Source organism: Lepus europaeus, chromosome 2 (genome assembly GCF_033115175.1).
Source record: "Lepus europaeus isolate LE1 chromosome 2, mLepTim1.pri, whole genome shotgun sequence".
Lineage (NCBI taxonomy): Eukaryota > Metazoa > Chordata > Mammalia > Lagomorpha > Leporidae > Lepus > Lepus europaeus.
This window is the reverse complement of record NC_084828.1, coordinates 48,475,070-48,491,626: the sequence shown is the minus strand read 5'-3', so window position 1 is coordinate 48,491,626 and position 16,557 is coordinate 48,475,070. Positions and strand designations below refer to the sequence as shown.

The 16,557-nt window shown below is 37.2% G+C and overlaps 1 protein-coding gene across 6 annotated transcripts in view; it reads right to left on the bottom strand.

Annotated features, from left to right (window-relative positions):
- NSUN3 (NOP2/Sun RNA methyltransferase 3) overlaps nt 1-16,557 on the bottom strand; it is a 277,672-nt gene that overhangs the window by 204,895 nt on the left and 56,220 nt on the right. The window contains exon 8 of one of the 6 annotated variants that reach the window (XR_009867536.1): nt 9,800-12,798. The exons of the other annotated variants lie outside the window; for them this stretch is intronic. The gene's annotated coding sequence lies outside the window, so the exon portion shown is untranslated. Of the gene's footprint in view, nt 1-9,799; nt 12,799-16,557 lie in introns of those variants that run through there. 6 annotated transcript variants of the gene reach the window in all.

The following is a 16,557-nucleotide window of genomic DNA, read 5'->3' as shown; positions in this document are numbered from 1 at the left end:
ATTTTATATTGTGGTTCACTACTATTTTGCATAAAGCATAAAACTACTTCTAGAGTTAGAATTCATCAAAATACATATTTTTATATTTAATACAAAAATGGTCATGGGTACTCAAATTGTTAAGGCTAGAACATTCAGTAACTGTATAATCCGGTAGTTTACTGACTTAAACAGCAATACATCTGATCTTGGTTATCCAATAAAAATTAAAAGAAGTTTTTTACAACCAACTAAGTAAAAATTAACATACTTCTAAAATATAAGCAACTAAATAGATGTACAGTACCCTAACCACCAATAGGGCACCTAGGATAAATTATCTACTTCCATAACAGTCACATGTATTTTGAAATAATAGATAAGAAATGATTATTGCACCAGGTTTTTTTTTTCATTTCCAATTATCTTTATATACAGAAGATCGATTCAGTATATAATTAGTAAAGATCTCATCAGTTTGTACCCACGCAGAAACACAAAGTGTAAAAATACTGTTTCAGTACTAGTTATAGCATCACTGCACATTAGACAACATTATTAAGGACAGATCTCACATGGGATGTAAGTACACAGTGACTCCTTTTGCTGACTTAACAATTTGACACTCCTGTTCATGGCGTCAGTAATCTCCCTAGGCTCTAGTCATGAGTTGCCAGGGCTATGGAAGCCTTTAGGGTTCGCCGACTTTGATCTTTTTCCGACAGGGTCATAGTCAAAGTGGAAGTTCTCTCCTCCCTTCAGAGAAAGGTACCTCCTTCTTTGATGGCCCCGTTCTTTCCACTGGGATCTCACTCACAGAGATCTTTCATTTAGGTCTTCTTCTTCTTTTTTTTTTTTTTTCTTTTCCATGGTATCTTGGCTTTCCATGCCTACAATACTCTCATGGGCTCTTCAGCCAGATCCGAATGCCTTAGGGGCTGATTCTGAGCCCAGAGTGTTGTTTAGGACGTCTGCCATTCTATGAGTCTGCTGTGTATCCCGCTAAAAAAAACCTGGTGTTAAATTGGAAATGGCATAGAAAATTAATTAATTTTTTTAAAAAATATTATGTAGGATCTCTCTTTAATGTGCTGTACACTCTTATTTAATGCTATAACTAGTACTCCAACAATTTTTTTTTTTCACTTTGTGTTGCTATATGGGGGCAAACTGTTGAAATCGTTACCTAATATATACTAAACTGATCTTCTGTATATAAAGAGAATTGAAAATGAATCATGATGTGATTGGAAGGGGAGAGGGAGCGGGAAAGGGGAGGGTTGTGGGTGGGAGGGAAGTTATGGGAGGGGGAAGCCATTGTAACCCATAAGCTGTACTTTGGAAATTAATATTCATTAAATAAATGTTTAAGAAAAAAAAGAAGTAATTATTGTCATAGGTTTTTAAATCATAAACAGAGGGCTACATATGTATTTTGAAAAGAGACAGTGAGATGTGAGAAATGCTGGTTTGAGGCCTTCTGTCACGTATTCTACCAATGTACACTCAAGGCAGCTGGTTACCCACCTCTACGATTTTCTTTGAATAAATGGCTTTAAAAAAATGTTTTGGAATAGATATGATTCAATCATAACAAAAAAAAGTGCTATTTAAGAGGTCCTACTAAGCCTATAAGAAACTTAAAATGGGGCTGGCATTGTGGTGCAGCAGATTAAGCCACAGCTTGCAATGTCAGCATCCAATATCAGAATTCTGGTTTGAGGCCTGGATACCTTGCTTCCAATTGAGCTTCCTGTTAATGTGGGAAGGCAGCCAAAGATGGCTAGAGTACTTGCGCTCCTGCTGCCCATGTGAGAGACCAGGATGGGGTTCTTGGCTCCTGTCTTTGGAGACGGAAGATCTCTCTTTCTCTCTCCCACCATCTTTCTCTGTTGCTCTGCCTTTTAAATAAATAAGTCTTTAACATACACACACACAAACAAAACTTAAAAGGAGAAACTAAAAAGGAGAAAAGATATTTAGTAATTATAGAGATTTTAATAATAGCATTAAACTCTAGCAAAACTGTGATAGTGAACACATAAAAAGACTGGAAAAGGAAAAAAAAAGATAATGTTGGTTTTGGTCTAGTACGAGGTAAGTAGTTCTCCATGTTTGCATAAATTTATGTGCCATGCAGTAATTGTCTTAAAAAAATTTAAAAATAATTTTTTGGGGAGCCATCAAGATGGAAAGACAGAGAAATATGGACAGAGAGCAAGCTCCCATTCTCAGGTTCATTCTCTGAATGCACACAATAGATAAGGCTAGCCCTGAGTCAGAGACAGGAGCCAGGAACTCAATACATGTCTCTCACATGGGTTGCCGGAATCCAACAACTTGAGTCAACACCATTGCCTCCCTGGGTCTGGCAAGAAGTTGGGATCAACAGCCAGAGCCAGGAATAGGTCTCAGGCTCTCAGATGTAACCATCTGAATTAACATAAGCATACTAATTGCCAGGCTAAAAGCCCACTCCCAATTAAGAAAAAGTAGTAAGAGGAAGGAAAACTAAACAAATAAGCAACAACCATTCAGGCATAGTAGTACTCACTGCCAACCCTTTCCAAATGAGCAGTGGCCCCTGGGTAATAAGATATTACTGTGAAATTACTATAAATGAAGTTTTATTAAGACTGGAATTATTCACCATTTTAATATGAGTGATGACAGCAGCAGAGCTTTCCAATGATACTAAAAAATGGAAGTCAAAAACAGACGCTATGACCACAGTAGAAACAAAAGAATTATTTGATCAGATTAGGGAGACTGCTAACCTGATATTCCAAACTGAAATGGAAATCAGTTAACATTATTTTGTGTTTTATATATTACTCAATACATATTATCCAACTATAATGTAAAGCTGGGCGAGTATTTTTAAACATTTTTTTAAAGATGGATTTATTTATTTGAAAGGCAAGAGTTACAGAGGCAGAGGCAGAGAGCATGAGAGAGTTCTTCCATCTGCTGATTCACTCCCTAAATGGCTGCAACAGCCAGAGCTGGGCTGATCAGAACCCAGGATCCAGGAGCTTCTTCCGGCAGGGCCCAAGGAATTGGGCCATCTTCTACTGCTTCCCCAGGCCATAGCAGGGAGCTAGATTGGAAGTGGAGCAGCTGGAACTCCAAATGGCGCCAATATAGGACACTGGTACTGCAGGTATTGGCTTAACCCACTAAGCCACAGCACCAGCCTTTGGGGAAGTACTTTAAAGAAAGCAAAATTGCCAAATAATATAACCCCTCTATCATTTCCCCAAGACATATATTCCCCTCAGAAGCCTCTCATATAAGTGCTGATCAGGCTTAAACCCTACTTGAAACGAAATAAGATTCTATCTCACAACACTAGGAAACAAAGCTATTCTTAATGTTATAGCATAAAAAAAAAGTCTTACCCCAAATACTACTCACAGAGAATGATTGATGGCTTTCCTGCCATAGAATGGATTCCAGACACTCTAATTCTTTTGTAAAAGTTAACTAATTAGTTAGCTAGTTAAATTTAAGAGAGAAGGAGGGAGGGGATGGGAGACAGATTCGGAAAGCTCTGGTTCACGTTCAAATGCCTCCAATAGGGAGAGTGTACTGAGCCTCAGAGTCGGGATTCAATCCACATCTCCCACATAAAAACCTGCAAGATCATTCACCCTGCCTCCTGGGGTCTGCATTAGCCTTATTAGATGATGATCGATCAGGCACTCCAATGTGGGACATGGGAGTTCTAACTGCTGTCCTAACCTCTAAGCCTAACTCTATTATTTTTGATGGTGGGTATTGGCTATACAACATTCTCCAAATTTTTGTTTTTAGTGTATTATGAAATAGGCTGAAATGTATTTTGTGCTTAAACCACCTAGTTAAAGAAGTAGCTAAAAGCAAAACAAAACATATTCTTAGAAAAGAAGCCATTAAATAGAATATAATGTTAAATTTCCCTCACTTACAAACAGAGAATCCTTAATAGGTTTTTGGCAGTCACAGGGTATACCTGAATAGTAATTCAGATCTACTGTCAAATTTGCTTGCAGAATCCAAAAAAAAAAAAAAAAAAAAAAAAAAGCCTCTGGAATTTACAGGTTCTTAAATAATAAGTTTGTGGCAGATTCATTTTGCCTCAAAATCTGACCTAAACTGATGGAAATCTATTTATGATCAAGGCTTATCTCATGGAATATAACTATTTATGTTTTGCTGAAAAAGTATCAATGTTTGATTACAAAGTGCTGTTCTAGAACCTACTGAAGAAAGGAGGTATAGCACATACCAAATATATACCGTATTACAGTTAAAATCCATAAAAAACTGAAATTCTGAAACATCTTATTTCAAAGGTTTTGGATAGAATTTTTGTTTGTATTTTAGATTCAAATGAATTACATTGTAAAGCTATATAAAATATTTTCTGAATATGCTTGTATGTTATTATATGTCTACATGTTATTACCCACTAGCCTTTCAATGAAAGCTTAATTTAATTACTTTTCACAAGTAAATCATTTAAATGTTAACTGTAAACAGCATCAGATAGGTGAATCTACTAATAAAAAGTCTATATGTAGGAGTTTACCAGTGCTTTCTCATTCTAATACAGTCGTCCCTCTGCATCCTCAGGTTCTGCATCCAAGGATTCAATTGACCATAGATTCTAAATATTCAGAAAAAAATTGCATTTATACTGACATGTACAGTCTTTTTTTTTTCAAGTCAGGGTGACAAAGATATGCTGGTTCACACCCAAATGGCCATAAAGAACAAGGCTGGGTCACGCTGAAGCCAGGAGCCAGGATCCCACCTGGGTCTCCCCTATGGGTTAGGTACCCAAGTACTTGGGCCATCTTCTGGTGCTTTCCTAGGTGGATTTGGAAGCAGAGCAACCGAACTGGAACCACAACTCCAAAAAGGGGATGCTGGTGTCACAACCCCTAGACTTCTCTTTCCTGTCATTATTCCCTGAATAATACAGCATAAAAACTATTTACATCACATTTTAATTGCCTAGGTATTATAAGTAATCTAGAAATGATCTAAAGTATACAGGAATATGGAAGTATATATATAGGTTATATGTAAATACTATTCCATTTTATATAAGGGACTTGAGCATCTATTAATTCTGATATCTAAAGGGGTCCTAGAACCAACTTGCAATGGAAAATGATATAAATCTGTAAGGTAAGAAGGAAAACTGAATTGTTGTGTTCTCGCAGCACACCAAGAGTTCTTTTCCCTTCCACTGAAAAAAAAAAGGTTTAGATTTGTGTGTTTTTTGAACATTAGTTTGTAGAATCAAGAATAAAGCCATTTTTCAAGTAGTTCATTTTGCATTTCCCAAAGTTGAATGCTTAATTTTTCACTGAAGTTCTCCATCTTTAAAAAATCTACTTTGAGAAAACCAGAGAACCAAGCTCCAGCAACAAGGTGAGAACATGTTACTCTCCCAAACTCCAGAAGAGAGACCATTCTTACGTTTCCAGAGTAGGCAAAAAAGTCGTCCAATTATTAACAGAGGAATTACGGGGAGGAAGGAAAATGATTATCTGACTTTAACATGACACTCTGAAGAACAAACTTATTACATTAAGGACAATATAAAGTCAATAACCTTAAAAAACCAAACCAAACCAAAACAAACACTAAAATGTCATGGGACTCTGACAGCAGTCCAAGATACAAATGGAGGGAATTTCAAAACCTAACCAATATTAAAAACACGATGTAGGGTGCCCTATTTTCCTCTGGCAAATCTCTAAGTCTCAAACAGAGGCTGTTATTTTTATAAATAGCTATTAAGACCACCTAACATATTTTAAAAATATATTTTTTTTTGTGATTTATTCTAGTGCTTGATTAGAAAATTTGGCATTGTGTTGGGAGGGTCAGTGTTAATTAGATCACTAAATTTAACTATTTTCTACAAATTGCAGGAAAAAAAAAAAAAAAACAGCACAGCAACAGTGCCATCTTTTGACCAAAATACAAAGTGATTTTTCACCCTTTCTTCCTTCACGACTTATCAGGAAAAGAGCAACTTTCTTTTTTATGTCATCCTTACAATACGTTTGAAGTTATAATTATTATTTCACTTACAAAAATTTCCAGTGCAGAAGTAAAGGAATAATAGAAGCCTGTACTCATGAAAAATTAAGATTATAGCCAAGTAATGCTATGATAATGTATTTCTTTCTCATCTTTATTCTTATGTGTCTTCTATCACTATTAGAGTATCAAGGCAACAGTCCCATTGTGTGAGATATAAAGGTCAGCAAAAGAAAGCAGTCAATGAGACAGACTTATACATTCCTTTAATGCCACAATATTAGCAAGCTTTGGCCCTTCATCTTAGAAAGCAGGGTGGGCATTTGACACAGTGGTTAAGAGGAATCTTGGGACAAATATATCCTATATTAGAATGCCTGGGTTTGAGTCATAGCTCTGCTTCCAATTCCAGGTTGCTGCATACTGATAGAGAGGAAGTAATAGCCCAGGTGTCTGGGACCCTGCCACCAACATGGGAGACCTGGATTGAATTCTGAGCTCCTGGCTTCAATCAAGTCCATTCCCAACCGTTGCAGATATTTGGGGAGTAAACAAGTAGACAGATCTGACTATTTCTGTCTCTCTGCCTTTCAAATAGATGAAAAATAAATTAAAATTTAAAAATAAAATAAAAACAAGATCATAAATCTTGCAGTTGGTGTGATATAAACATTAATATTCAGTTAATATTTCAGAGATCCTATATGAGGCTACGATAAAAGAAATACAAAGAAAAATAATCATATAATTAATGTGAAAAATATATGAAAACTATTGGCAGTTGTTTTATTTCACTGTTCAAATGCCAGTTAAACTGTGTCCAAAACTGAAAGGTGAAATACTTCCAGAGGAGATTGAACACACAGCATATATTCCTTCAAAAGAAAATTTTAATTTTAAAAAAATGATAGATTCTTTCCTAATAAAAGGAAAATGTTTTTGGTTCAGGAATCAATGAAATGCTGTCCCTGTGTTAACTCAGTGAAGGACATATGCTTCTCCGAATTAAAAATATCACCTTATATTTATTCAGTGCTTAATTTAAACAGTACTTCACATACAGTCTTAATAAAACCTTATGAGGTAAGGTGTATGAAGTAAATAGTCTGACCCAATTTATCAGATTGAGGTCACAAAGATTCTGTAACTTGTTCGAAGTTACAGACCTAATTAATAATGTAGCACAAAAATACCACCCTAATCTAATACCAGATAGAGTACTACAAGGTTACCAATGCTATGTATCCAGAAGAAAACAATACAGCTGCTAAAATAAGTATGGAAGCTGAGGTAGTAAGACATAGAATACTATATGCATATATTTGAGAAAAACTATGCATGTTTATAAACTAATAAGTAACAGGTCTGAAGCAAATGACCTGAGAGTTAGGTCCAGCTGTCCTTCTACAAATCACAGAACCCCCACCTATGAAGTGCTTATGCACAGCTTTTATGATGATGAAAATGAACCAAATATCTTGTGCTGAAATATAATTTAACTGTTTCATAAGACTGGCATTGAAATGACAGTTTTGAAAAATTTTAGTAACTTAAAATGCAATATTTAAAAAGACAATTGTAGGGAATCCTTCATTAAAATTCCAAATTACTAGGAATAATCTGGCAGTTATTTATAATAATTTATCAATTATTTCAAATAGTTTAGCAATTCATTTAACCATACTCTGTTTCTACCACTTTAAAGATAAATAAACATAACTGTTTTCCTAAGAAGCTTGTTGAGAAAATAAGTACACAACCAATCTATGTTAAAAAGCCTATTTCCAGTCTTCACCTTGCCATCCTATTTGGTTCTGCCATTCAACTTCATGAAACTTTCTCCCACTTTGGCTTCTTGGTACTAGCTTTCTTTCTTCATTGCCTACTTTTAATTTCCCCAAAGCCTCCTTATCGAACTTTCCTCTTCTTCCTACACGTTAGCTATCAGTCCTCCATAAAATGTTATCATTGGTTTACCTTTTTTTCCTAAAATCAGGTGTTTTACCCATGTCAACTAATTCAATCTTGCAATTAATTTCTGAAACATGAATTATGTTTTTCACTTTGCAGTTGAAAAACTAAGGCAAGGGAGTTAAATAACTTGTATAAGGTCATTTTGTTAGGAGATAACCAAACCAGGATACAAATCCAGGCAATGAAACCCTCCAGCAGCTCATGCTCTTAAACTATCCTTGACACATCCACATCCTTTCCTTTCCACTCCAGAGTCAATCAATGACCAAAATTCTATTAATTCTCCATGGAAAATATCTTGCAAATCTGACCACATGTATCTATTCCCCTATCATTCATCTAGCTATGACCTTTGTTGCCTACTTTTTGATTATATGTAAAATCTTACAAATAGGTTTTCTTGCTAAAGGATTTTCTTGTTTATTCTCTTCACAGCCTCCAGTGCTATCTGAACCAAGGAATTTCCAACTTGTGGCAGATACTTCTAATTAGTATTTGATAACTATTCTCACTTCCTTCTGTAGTAATGGAACTTTTAATTGGAATGGCTAAAGCTAACTTCCTAAATTTCTTTACAGCAAAGGTAGTCATGAGGTGGGCATTTGGTGCACTGGTTAAATTGCAAGCTTGGGATACTTGCATCCTATGTCAGACTGCCTGGTTTGAATTCCTGCTATTTCATTTCCCACTGTCCCCTTTGCTTTTCACCCAGCCTCCTGACAATGCACACCAGGAGATGGGGGAGGGGAGCAGATGGTGGCCCAAGTACTTGGGTATCTGCCACCCAAGTGGGAGAGACTCAGATTGAGTTCAAGGTTCCTGTCTTCAACCAGTCCTAGCCCTGTTTTTTTTTTGTTTTTTTTTTTTTTTTTTTTTTTTTGACAGGCAGAGTTAGACAGTGAGAGAGACAGACAGAGAGAAAGGTCTTCCTTCTGTTGGTTCACCCCACTAATGGCCGCCACGGCTGGCACACAGCACCAATCTGAAGCCAGTACCCAGGTGCTTCCTCCAGGTCTCCCATGCGGGTGCAGGGCCCAAACACCTGGGCCATCCTCCACTGCCTTCCCGGGCCGCAGCAGAGAGCTGGACTGGAAGAGGAACAACCGGGACAGAATCCGGTGCCCCGACCAGGACTAGAACCTGGGGTGCCGGCGCCACAGGCGGAGGATTAGCCTAGTGAGCTGTGGCGCCGGCCAAGCCCTAGCTTTTCCAGGGACTTGGGGAGTAGACCAGATGGAAGAGCTGTCTCCACATGTCGTTCTGTCTCTCTGTCTTTCAAATAAAATGAAAATAAATTAAAGACTTTAAGAAGGAATTTCAGGGCCCAGCACTTAACCACTGTGGCACAGTGGTTAAGCTGCAGTTTGTGATAATGGGCATCTTATATGGGTGCCAGTTCCAATTCGGGCTACTCCACTTCCAGTCTAGGTCCCTGCTAATGCACCTGGGAAAGCAGTGGAAGATGGCCCAAGTGCATGGGCCTCTGCACTCATGTGGGAAACCTAGATGCAGTTCCTGGCTTCTGGTTTTGGCCTGGCCCTACCCTGGCCTTTGTGGCATTTGGGAAGTAAACCAGCAGATGAAAGATATCTTCCTCTCTGCCTCTCTTTGTAGCTCTTTTAAATAAGTAAATCATTTTTTAAAAAGTGTTTAAAAAATAATTTCAGTTTTTTAAGAGAAAGATATTGCTTTCATACCTCACCCATTAAAAAGAAGCAAACTCCTGATACATGTAAATCTGAATCCAAAAACACTAACTTGAAAGAAAATTTTTAGATAAGAGTGCAAGCTGCTTGACGACATTTTTAGAAATTTCAGGAACAGGCAAGACCAAACTACAGTTTAAAAAAAAAAAAAATTGAAATCAGAATAATGGTTACTTTTGGTGATAGGTATGAGTGGATTTTCAAGGATTATTGGGACTCTTTCTGGGATGATGGAAATTTTCTGTATCTTGATAGAGTTGTTGATCGAATTGTCAAAACTCCTTCAAATGTGCATGTGCTTTTAATGTACACACAGTGCAGATCCACTGGTTCAACTTATAGGTGGAGAGAAGCAGCTGTGCCCACAATTCTTCTAACAATCACAGGATCTTCCTTCGTCTTCTCCATGGTTCCAGTACAGCTCCGTGGAAGGATATACCAATTCTTTTGTAGATCATCTACTTCAGAAAAGTTGGATGCTTAGCAGTTGTAAAAAATTTATGTACATTCTGGTGATAGAAAGAAGAATTTCCTCTTTGACTTCATGAGTCCTACTATGTCTTTCTCCTCCCCTGTTTCATGTGCTAGCTGGTGGCCCTGCTGACTTGAAATCCAGCACCAGAAGTAGGGCAAGTAGGGCACTTTTATATAAACTTATGTAGACTATTTAACCAGCTTCCATAATTGAATGGGATCTAGTTCTAATAACAAACCCCTTCTGTCACTTACAGGAATTCCTCCTCTGTATGTATATATATGTATGTATGTATCAGAATATATCAGAATATCTGCACATGCAAAGCAAGATAGACAAGATTGTGTAATTGAACTATCAAGACAAGAAGTTAAAATCCATTCTTTGTCTTCTCTTTCTAGATGCTTAGCAGTTTCTAATGCTCACATGATTAATTTTTCACAAAAATCATAATATTACTTTTAGAACAGGTATACTTTTATTCATCCTTCAAGAATCACTTCAAAGCTCACATAGTCTGTAAGCTTCACTGATTCCTTATGGAATTTCTCCCTATGATATTTTTCCTTTTTTTAAATTTTTTTAATTTATTTTTTGACAGGCAAAGTGGACAGTGAGAGACAGAGACAGAGAGAAAGGTCTTCCTTTGCCATTGGTTCACCCTCCAATGGCCACCGCGGTACGCGTGCTGCGGCCGGCGCACCACGCTGAGCCGAAGGCAGGAGCCAGGTGCTTCTCCTGGTCTACCATGGGGTGCAGGGCCCAAGCACTTGGGCCATCCTCCACTGCACTCCTGGGCCATAGCAGAGCGCTGGACTGGAAGAGGGGCAACCGGGACAGAATCCGGCACCCTGACTGGGACTAGAACGTGGTGTGCCGGCGCTGCTAGGTGGAGGATTAGAGGATTAGCCTGTTGAGCCATGGCGCCGGCCTATTTTTCTTTTTTTTTTTTTTTTTTTAAGATTTTATTTATTTATTTGAGAGTTAGAATTACAGACAGTGAGAAAGAGAGACAGAGAAATTTCCTCCATCCATTAGTTTACTCCCCAAATGGCCACAATGGATGGAGCTGTGCCGATCCGAAACAAGGAGCCAGGTGCTTCTTCCCAGTATCCCAAGCAGGTGCAGAGGCCCAAGGACATCTTCTACTTGGGGCAACTTCTACTGCTTTCCCACGCCACAGCAGAGAGCTGGATTGGAAGAGGAGCAGCTGCGACTAGAACTGGTGCCTATACGAGATGCCAGCATTGCAGGCAGAGGATTAACTACTGCGCCACAGTGCCAGCCCCTCCCTATGCTATTTTTCCTAAGCAATAAATAAATGTTCAACTCCTTGCAAACAAAAGTTATTTTATGTTCTTTCTGTATTTTTTGTAAATAGCATAATGGGAAAGTATGTTCTTAAAATACATTTATTAAATGAATGGATGAATGAATAAATGTTGCCCTAATTAAGAGGCTGGCCATGAAGAGAACTTTTCAGTGTAAAGCAAAGGAATAGATTAAACTGCAACTAACATGCAAAAATTCTGAGTAGGAAAGAGCTAAGGCAACCTCCAACTACTATGTTATAGAACAGATGGAAGTGATAGAGGCCAGAGGCTTTATTTGGAAATAAGGCATTTACTAACATGGGTCATAGAAAATAAACTCCTACAGAAAATAAAACAATCTGTTAATGAGGGCTACTAAGCAACTGTGGTCTCATTTCTAATTAAGTTGATAACTTTTAGTAAGTAAAGTTGACTGTATGGAAAACCATGACCATTATTTTAAAATTGAGATATGTGGTACAAAATTGCCTATTATCCCCAACACTGCCACTGTGGTAACAAAAGGGAAATCTAATTGGAAGCTAGCATGGAGGGCAAACGGTCTGGTTTTAAAAAGGAAAAACATCAACTTAATATTTAAAAACAAAATATTGGGGGGCTGGCAATGTGGCTCACTTGGTTAATCCTCTGCCTGCAGCGCCAGCATCCCATATGAGCGCCAGGTTCTAGTTCCGGTTGCTCTTCTCCCAAATCCAGCTCTCTGCTGTGGCCCAGGAAGGCAGTGGAGGATGGCCCTGCACCCACATGGGAGACCAGGAGGAAGCACCTGGCACCTGGCTTCGGATTGGTGCAGCGCCGGCTGTTGCGGTCATTTGGGGAGTGAACCAACAGAAGGAAGACCTTTCTCTCTGTCTCTCTCTCTCACTGTCTAACTCTATCTGTCAAATAAATAATAACAATAAAAAATTATTGGCCTAACTCGACAAAAGAATAGAAACGTTTTAATCACTGCAAGTCAACTTCACAAATGGTAAAACCATATCTTTTTGCCAACTTTTATGAGCTCCATGCAGCTTTTGTCTCTAATTTTTTTCTTTATTGTCTCTCCTAATGACAAATGTCCAATTCTTCTACATTTCATTTTTGCTTCCATTTTCCTAAGTATGTGGAGACTCTTCCTTTTTATTCCATATTTTCATGTTATATTGCTGGCTTCTAGTGTTTCTTTCCAATGTTTCTGCTTTCGTTCCTTTTCAGCAGTTTTCATTTCTTTCATTTTTCCACTGCCTGTTTCTCATCATTTTACTCTGCTTGTATCAGTTTACTATTTCTTCAGGCAAACAGCAGTCTGGGCAAGAAAGCAAATAAAAAATCCTTACTGCTATTATGTACTATGACCAAGGAAAACATTAAGGTGAAAAGTTGAAGCTCATGTACAATTTATCAAATAAATGCAGATTTAAAATTAAATTCCAGGTACTATAAGCATCCAAACAGAAATATTTCTAGGTTGATAGCTACCCAGTGCTATCATCAGTTTTAAAAGTATTATTTTACAACCCTTGAGGGTACCTTTCACTATGCTCATGGTAAGTAATCAAATTTCTAGATATCAAACTGTTTATTATCAAAGAAACTCTGTAAATTCAAGATAAGGAAGCATGATCCAGCTTGCTATTTTCAGAGATAGTATACCTAGCAGCTATTCTTTTGTCAGCCTAAGAAACAAATACAATGCTGATAATTATCTTCTGTCCTCTGGCAATAAGCTCTTACCTTGAAGAAGGGATATTTTTGATATAATACTGTGGAACATAGTAATGACATTAAACACTCCTGAAATAGCTTATAAATGACAAGTTTTAACATATTTATTTCCAGTTTCCACTTGGAGATCTCACATTAGCACATCTTCCCAATAGTTCATTACCTCATTAACATGAGTGGGAGGGGGTCAGTGATTAAAACTGCAGCGAAGACTTAACATTAGGAATCCAGTTTTGTGTTGCTTAAATCAGCAAAGAGTGAGAGCAGACCACATTAAGTCTGTCTAATTTCAAGACTGGCTCTTTGATCTGTCAAATCTAGTCATTTCAACCACCAAAATTGATGTGATTTTGATGGATGTGGCAAGTATACTTCTGAATGGAGATGGCTTATCATTGATTTAAATGACTTTTAAAATGTTATTTATTTATTTTATTTGAAAGGCAAATAGACAGATGGCCCATCAGCTGCTTGAGTGCACAAATGCCTGCAGCACCAGGGCTGGGTCAGACCAACAGGAGCTGGGAACTCAACCCCAGGTCTCCCACATAGGTGGCAGTACCTGACTACTAGAGCCATTATCTCCTACCTCCTAAGGTATGCATTAGCAGGGAGCTGGATTCCGGATCAGAGCCTCAAATCCAGGAACTCTCATAAGACATGAGATACAGGCATCCCAAGTGGCATCTACACTGAAGTGGAAAACACCAGCCCTTAATTTAATTTTTTTCAAGCTGTTTTTAAGAAAACACTTTCTTTAAACAAAACTCTACAAGTTTAGCCAGAAAAAGGATTTGGTGTAGTAGACTAAGGAGCTCTCCTGTTATCCCTAATTGTTCCCACAAGGTAGCTCCTAAAACAATACTCCATAACCCCCACATCTTCAGAAAGCACAGTTTGAAAATATTTTCCTAAATAATTTTTGTGAGGAAAACAACGGCCATCTCCTTCTGAGAGAAGTCATTTGACTCCTGCAGCAGACAGACTATAAGAGAATTAAAAGCCTATAAAGTTTACTTAAAGGCACTTGAGTGACTTCATTTAGGTCAATAGGATGGTATGTTCAGACACCTGTAGTGAGTGACAGAATGAGGGCAACTGCTAGGAAAACCTTTCTGAATAGAATAAAGAGTCACAAGGACTCCTGATGGATAGGCTGGATTAATCTTGCTTTCTCAGCCTTAGGTCAAATTCTTTGGATCATAAAGCAGTTGTTCCTGTAGAAAGAAGATTCAGAGTGGCAAAAAGAACATAGAACACCAACCGATAATTAAGAATGCTCAAATAACAAAAGAAGCACTTCTTGGGAAGTCAAAAATAGCCAGGTCATCTTCTGCTATACTTAGTAGTTACTCTTCAGAAGTCTTGAAAAAAAAAAAAAAAAACAGTTCGAACTTTTTAAAATAGAAAGATTTATGTGGTCCTATGCTTCCAATATTTATACACTTACTGTATTGTTTCCTCAATTCACTTTAAATATCCATTAAATATTTTTCAAGTTATTAAAGTATTTAAATTTTTGATTAACACCAGCACTTTTGTATTTTATGGGGTACAGTGCAATAATTTAACCTCCTTTTAACATAAATAATGTTTTACAAATTGAATAAACTGCGGTGAGTTAATTAACATGAAATATCTTGTTTTGAAGAATTTTGTGTTCTAACTTTAACCTATTGGTGATCATGATTCATCTAAAAAATTTCTAGAGCTTTCTAATAAGTTTCTTCTCTCTGTTTGCTCCCTTGTATCCATTCTCCATGTGTAACAAAGTAAAGCTCCTAAAATATATGTAATTATGCCACTTCACTATTAATAGTATTTCAGTAGCTCCATGCAGTGCACACAACAGTTGTGTTAAGTGATGGAGCTATTCAAATTAAATAATACCCAAATTACAGATAACTAAATTAAAAAGCAGTACTGTCTGGCTCAAGAGTAAGTACAGATAGTAGAGTGCTATTCTTTCCCAGATAATATGCAGTGGTCCCTATGGTTCTATGATAGTATGAAAACTACTGACAAACCAAAAACTACTAATAACGAGGCTTTAAAATATATGAAGTAAAACTTGACAGAACTATAAAATGAAATGCACAAATTCAAATTCTACTTGGGAGATTTTAACATACTCTTTCAATAACTAACTGGAAAATCGGTTTTTAATACCATAGAAAATTTTAAGAAAAGAACTTTTTAGGGGGGCTGGCACTGTGGTATAGTGGGTTAAAGCCCCAGCCTGCAGCGCCAGCATCCCATATAGGCGCTGGTTCAGTCCTGGCTGCTCCACTTCCAATCCAGCTCCCCACTAATGTACATGGGAAAGAAGTAGAGGATGGTCCAAGTCCTTGGGCCCCTGAACCCATGTAGGAGACTCAGAAGAGGCTCCAAATTCCTGACTTCAGATCAACGCAGCTCCAAAACTGTGGTAATTTGGGGAGTGAACCAGCAGATGCAAGATCTCTCTCTCTCTCTCTGTCTTTTCCTTTCTCTGTAACTCTGTATTTCAAATAAATAAAATAAATCTTTTTTTAGAAAAAGAATTTTTTACAAACTCACCTAATGGACATAAGTAAAACACTGAACTAATAAATGTAAAATTCACATTGCTCTCATACACAGATAAAAAAATAAAATTGACCTAATATGGAGCTATAAAAAAAATCAAAATAAAATTCAGGAGACTGATATAACATACATTCTCTAATCACAAATAAATTAATAAAACAGCAAGAAAGATAAAAAGAAAATTCCCATGTTTGAAAATAGAGGAAAATTAAAAAAAATCAACAAAGTTAAATTCCGGATCTTGAAAAGATATAAAAATTTGACAAAACTTAGGCAAGATTGATTACCAACAAAAGGTACACACACCACATAAAAAGGAGTATATCACTATAAATCCAGCAAACATTAAAAAATATAACAATAAAATACTGTATATAATTTTATGTCACTTAGTTTGTAGTCTTGGATATAGTGGGAAAAAATAAAACAAAAGGTATAGAACTGATTTAAGAAGAAGAAATTTAAAAAAATAATTTTTATTTATTTACTTTTATGTTTTTGAAAGGCAGAGACAGAGAAAGACAAGGAGATACTGCACCTTCTGGTTCACTCTCCAAATGCCTGAAACAACTGGGGCTGGGACAGGCTGAAGCCAGAAGCACAAAACTCAAAAGAAGTCTCCCATGTAAGTGGCAGGGACCTAAATACTTGAGCCACTATTTATGCCTCCTTAGGTAGACCTTAGCGGGAAGCTGGATCAGAAGAGAGAGCTAGGATTCAAACTAGGTACTACAATATGGGATATGGGTGTCCCAAGTGACAATTTCCACTG